This window comes from Zingiber officinale, chromosome 1A (assembly GCF_018446385.1).
Source record: "Zingiber officinale cultivar Zhangliang chromosome 1A, Zo_v1.1, whole genome shotgun sequence".
NCBI classification, from domain to species: Eukaryota; Viridiplantae; Streptophyta; class Magnoliopsida; order Zingiberales; family Zingiberaceae; genus Zingiber; species Zingiber officinale.
This window is the reverse complement of record NC_055987.1, coordinates 8018263-8024277: the sequence shown is the minus strand read 5'-3', so window position 1 is coordinate 8024277 and position 6015 is coordinate 8018263. Positions and strand designations below refer to the sequence as shown.

The window sequence follows — 6015 nt, the reverse complement described above, 5'->3', positions numbered from 1 at the left end:
GCATTTCTCCATGGTCATCTTGAGGAAACTATATTTATGGAGCAACCACCTGGTTTCATTCATCCACAATTTCCATCTCATGTTTGCCAACTCAAGAAATCCTTATATGGTTTTCGACAAGCTCCTCGTGCATGGTTTCATCGACTATCTAATTGGTTACAAGCTCAAGGATTTTCTGGATAAAAGACTGACTCGTCTCTATTTCACAAATATAATGATGAAAATATGATATTTTTTTCTTATTTATGTGGATGACATTCTGATAACCGGCAATGATCACAAGGGTATCACAACTTTATTAAGTTTTCTCAATCAAGAATTTCCTACTAGAGATTTGGGTATTGCTCGTTTTTTTCTTGGTATTGAGCTTATTCCACATGAGGATGACTATCTTCTCTCTCAGAGCAAATACATTACTGGACTTCTTCAAAAAGCCAAAATGGATGGAGCACGTCCGATCTCTACGCCAATTGCTATAAATAACTCTCCAACTTCATCCTCTCCTGCTCTATCTGATCCACAAATTTATCGAAGTATTGTTGGGGTCTTACAATATGTCACTATCACACGTCCTGATATTACTTTTGCGGTAAATCGTGCTTGCCAATTCATGCATGCTCCAACCGAACAAAATTGGGATAATGTAAAAAGAATACTTCGCTATCTCAAAGGCACTATTCTACATGGTCTTCTTTTATATCGCCAATCATCTCGAGATTTACATGCATATAGTGATGCAGATTGGGCAAGTTCTCCTGAAGATAGACGCTCTACTAGTGGATATGTAATATTTCTTGGACGAAATCTTATCTCATGGAATTCGAAAAAGCAACCTACGGTATCTCGTTCAAGCACTGAGGCAGAATATAAAGCTATAGCAAATACAACGTCTTAATCACTTCTCTCTGAACTTCATCTTGCATCAAATATTGCACCAAAAATTTGGTGTGACAATATCGGAACAACATATCTTACAACAAATCCAATCTTTCATGCTCATACAAAACATGTAAATTGATTTTCATTTTGTTCATGAACGTGTAACAACTCAATAGTTATCCGTCTCTTATATTTCTGTTGAAGATCAAATCGCTGACATCTTTACTAAGCCACTATCCAGACAACGTTTTAACAAGTTAGCAAGCAAACTCAACGTCAGAGATCTCCCGCTGAGTTTGTCGGGGGGTAAAAGAGATATAACAGAATTATCCAAATTGACCGGATCAAATTACCAAATCAAATCATATTAGTATTTGAATTATTCTAATAATTCTGTTATAATTATTCTCAGAATTATTCTTAGAATAATTCTGTTATTTATTAATTAATTATTTGACCAAGTACTTTTGAACATTATATATTGTATTATCCTTAAGATAAATATCAATAAACAATAGATTTTATTATTCTCATCTTATTCCTTCCTCTCTCCCTATTCTTCTTCTTACACAGTTTTCAATCGAATCAACTGCTCTATGAGGCAAGTCATCGCTTGATGAGAAGATCCACCTTCTTCAATCGCCCTTCTCGCCGTCTCTCCCAGTTCCCTCGCCCTCTTCCTCCTCTCTTCTGCTTCCTCTCCACTACCCATCAGCTCATCCACCGCCTCCTTCAGTTGCTCATTGTTCACCACCGTCCGCTCCTCTGCTTTATTGCCGCAGGAAATCACACCGATTGATATCCCCATCCTGTGCACGTTGACCAACAGCTTCTCGTTCAGGATTTGCTCGGCAAACAACGGCCAAGTGATCACCGGAACACCGGCAGCAATCGCTTCCAGGCATGAGTTCCACCCGCAGTGCGTCACGAAGCCTCCCACCGCTTCGTGATTCAATATGAGAAGCTGCGGCGCCCATCCTTGCACCAACATTCCCTTCCCGCCGCCGACCACCCTGTTCACGAATCCCTCTGGAAGCCATTCCGATATCTCTCCGGCCTTCCCCACTACCTAGATGAACGGCCGGTCCGACGCATCGAGACCTCGCGCGATCTCCCGCAGCTGAGTGGCCGTGAACCGGGCCACACTCCCGAAGCAGACGTAGAGGACTGACCTCGGCCTCTTGGTTTCGAGCCAACTCAAGAAATGATCGGCGCTCCCCGAAGCAGCGCCGCTGCTCCCTCGCACCATATTCATATCCATGCCTCGGTTCTGCAGCGAGACGGGGCCGACGAACCAGAACCTGAGGTATCGCGAGATGGGGGCTCGATCGACGTAGTCACGTTCCAGCTCGTAGAAACTGTTCACGACCATGCCGTGGATCCGGTGAAAGCTTTCGAACATCCGGTGGGAGAACTCGTCGGGATGAAGGACAGTGTAGGGGAGATTAGAGAGCTTGAGATGGATCTTCTGCGGTATGCCGGGAACCTCGATCAATCGCTCGGTCTCCAAGTCGCCCTGGTTCAGCTCGCCGTCTATTACGATTTTAATAACTGCGGAGCTGAAGAAGTTGGATCCACTAAAGAGGAGGGAAGGAACGGAGGCTTCTTGGGCGACGCGGGAGGCCCAAGGATAGAACAAATCGACGACGACGCAGTCAGGGCGGTGGGTTTTGAGCAGCAGCGAGAAGGAGGGCTCAAGCCTGTCGGTGGCGGCGGTGAGCTGAGAGAGGTCGTCGGGGTCAGGGAAGGAGGCGAGGTTCTCGTAGCCCTCGGGAATTCCAGCTTCTGAGCAGGGGAGGCGGAGGGGGAGGAGTTGGATAGTGTGGCGGAGGGAAGCGTCGGTGTTGGCGAGATCAACGGTAGGCTTGACGAGAGGCACGTTGCCGGTGGTGGTTACGACGGTGGCTTTGATTCCTCTGCCTGCAAAAAGCCGTGCCAAGTCGACCATGGGGATCATGTGGCCTGGGGCGAGAAAGGGCAGGAAGAGTATATGCAGATCATCCGCCATGGTCTTGAGCACAAGGTTGCAAACTGTGCGTGCTTCTATCCAGTAAATGCAGAGGCTGGCATCAGTATGGCACTCACTCTAGGACTTGTGGACTAGGTTGAGTTCCTTACTTCTTTTCTGCAATTCCGTCAGCAATGACGTCTGGCTAGCAATAATGATCTATAAACACTGTATGGTGGGGCTTGTTATGTTTCTGTTGATGAAATTTCTTTTGGTTCAGTAACTCTGTTGTTGTAAAACAGATTCATGTGGAATAAATAGGACTGGCGAGATGGCATTAATAGTATATATTCCGGTCATATACCATGGAGGATTAATTGATCAATCAATGAATAATCTACTATCCGTGTTCACTAGAGGTTGTCGGTGAAGAGTAGGCGGAGGTCGTAAAATACGCTTCGATAAAAGGTTAGATTGATATCAGATAGATCTTACAGGTCACTCTGAGCTCAAAGTTAAAGTTTACTTAAGATAATATATTATAAGAAAAATATTAAAAGAAAAAGATGGATAAGAAAGACCTAACTTGACAGAGTCGTAAAGAATTCTGAATTAGGGATCCTTTTGCACTGACCTTTTCTAGAGTTTTTATAATTGTCAAAAGAGTATCTCTAAGTAGATGTTGTATATTCCGTTGTCATCATCCTCATATGAGCCAGGGAGGAAACCAAATCTAATAGTCATTAATTGTCTTTATTGGTGCAATATCCTTCAGGTCAAGGCTGACTTGGTTGACCAAGCTTAAGTCTTGGTTTCAGTTTCGATATTTGATAATACAAGGTTGATTGAAGAAGAGTCAAGTAGGTCAAGGTTGACTAGATACTTGACTGGGAAGTCCTAACTGGGATGTTAGGCAGAAAGAAAGTCTGGTGAGTGAAGCCAGACAGAAGAAAATCCTGGTGAGTGAAGTCAGACAGAGGAGAAGTCCTAGTGAGTGAAGTTAGGCAGATTGGAAGTCCTGGTGAGTAAAGTTAGACAGAGGAGAAGTCCTAGTGAGTGAAGCTAGGCAGATTGGAAGTCCTGGTGAGTGAAGCCAGGCACGGGGAAATCCAGATGGGTCAAGGTTGATCAGACATCTAGTGAAAGTCCAAGTAGGTCAAGGGAGTGACCGGATACTTGGCATGATGAAGAAAAGTCCAAGTGGGTCAAAGGTATTGACCGGACACTTGGTAAAGGAGTCCTAGCAGGTCAAAGGTGTCTGGATGCTAGGCATGATGAACCAACAGGTCATGGATTGACCGGATGTTGGTTTGGGGGCTTTGGGACTTGGTTTTAGGCAAAAACCAACAGCTGGATCGATCAGCCGATCGATTGGCTGGAGCCCAATCGATCGGCCGATCGATTGGGGTGTCCCTGCGAGAAGCTTTCATCCCAATCGATCGGTGGATCGATTGGAAGGAAGTCGCGAGCGCACAGAATGCCTCTGGATCGATCAGCCGATCGATCCAGAGGTCCCAATCGATCAGTGGATCGATTGGGAAGGTGTTGTATGTCGCGATAAGCTCTGGATCGATCCGCCGATCGATCCAGGCAAATTTCCAGAGCACAGAGGCGCTCTGGATCGATCCATGGATCGATCCAAAGCCTCCCCGATCGATTGGGAGCATTCCAATCGATCGGGATCCGACCGTTGGCGCAGATAAAGGCCGTTGGCGTGCGTCTTCTTCGGTAGAACTTTACACGATTCATCACCGATCTACACCAGCTTCTCCACAGCGATCTTCCACTCTTAACGCCAATTCTTGAAGGATCTTGGAGGTTCTTCCAAGTCAAGAGGCGTGACGACTACAAGAAGAAGAAGCCAGGGTTAGGACTTTTGTACTCATTGTAAGCTTGTGCTTGTATTTCATTACCTTTCCCTTTCTTCTTGTATTGAGAGTCTTGTAGGGTTTCTCCGCCTTTGGTAGTAACCATAAAGGAGTGTTTTATTAGTGGAGGGTGCGTGAGTAGGTGTGGATCCTTGGACTAGTCACCTCTTGTGAGGTTGATACCAAGTAAACCGTCCTTGTTAGCGTTGTGTGTTTTTGTTTCTTGTATTTCCGCTGCATATCTCTGAAGAAACAAGCAACGACGAGCATCTAGCACGCGAAGAGCTATTCACCCCCCCTCTAGCTTCATTTCAGTCCTAACAAGTGGTATCAGAGCAAGGTCGCTCTTCACCGGAATCATCGCCGGAAGGGGCAAACAAAACAAGCAGAGCTAGAGGGTGAAGAAGTTGGAGCAAGTTCATCAAAGTCAAAGAATTCAAGAAGCTCAATTTCAAGATACAATTCCAAGATGGACTTGGATTTGACACGAGGGTGGCTCCACCATTCACTTCAACAAATTTCGATTCTTGGAAATTAAGAATCAAAAATTTTCTTATGATGGAGATAGAGCAATGGTTTGCTCTAATGGAAGGATTTGAAGCTCCAAAGAACTCCAAGGGCCAAGCTCTCAAGAAAAGCAAATGGAGCTCGGAGCAAATTCAAAGGAGCGAGGCAAATGATAAAGTGATCAAGCTTTTGGTCAATTTATTGCCAAGCAACATTTTGGCTCAAATTGGAGAGTTTGAAGATGCCAAGGAGCTTTGGAGCAAATTGGCAAGAATTCATGAGATCCCCTCCACTGTACCAAATCAAGAAGAATCCAAAGAGGGCGACTCAATGGATCAAGACCAAGAAGAGGAGGACTCTGAGGTTGAGAGATGCTCAACCTCCGAAGAGGAGGTCCAAAAAGCTTCATCCTCAAAGGAGAGCAATCAAAAGAGCAAGGAAGGAGTATATTCCTTGTTTCATGTACAAGAGGATGAAGATGACGAAGAAGGTGAAGCCTCCACCTCTAGGATTGAGGGGGAGCAATCTTCATTGACACCGGAATAAGAGCAAGAAGAATCCTCCACATCCGGGTCAAGAGAAGAAGAGGATGATGTAGCTTCCACCTCTACAAGTCAAGCAAAATCAAATGGAGGAGTATCATCTTCGGATCAAGAGGAAGCCTCCACATCCACATCACATGGAGAAGATGCCACACCTACAAGCAAAGGTATAAATATTTCAATAAATAATAAAAATCATATCATATGTTTTGAATGTAGGGAACATGGGCATTACAAAAGTAAATGCCCTAAATTGGCAAAGAAGAAGGGC

General features: G+C 44.9%; 1 pseudogene; it reads right to left on the bottom strand.

Moving 5' to 3' along the window:
• Window positions 1-1341: 1341 nt before the first annotated feature.
• Window positions 1342-3139, bottom strand: LOC122016935 (annotated as a pseudogene).
• Window positions 3140-6015: the final 2876 nt, after the last annotated feature.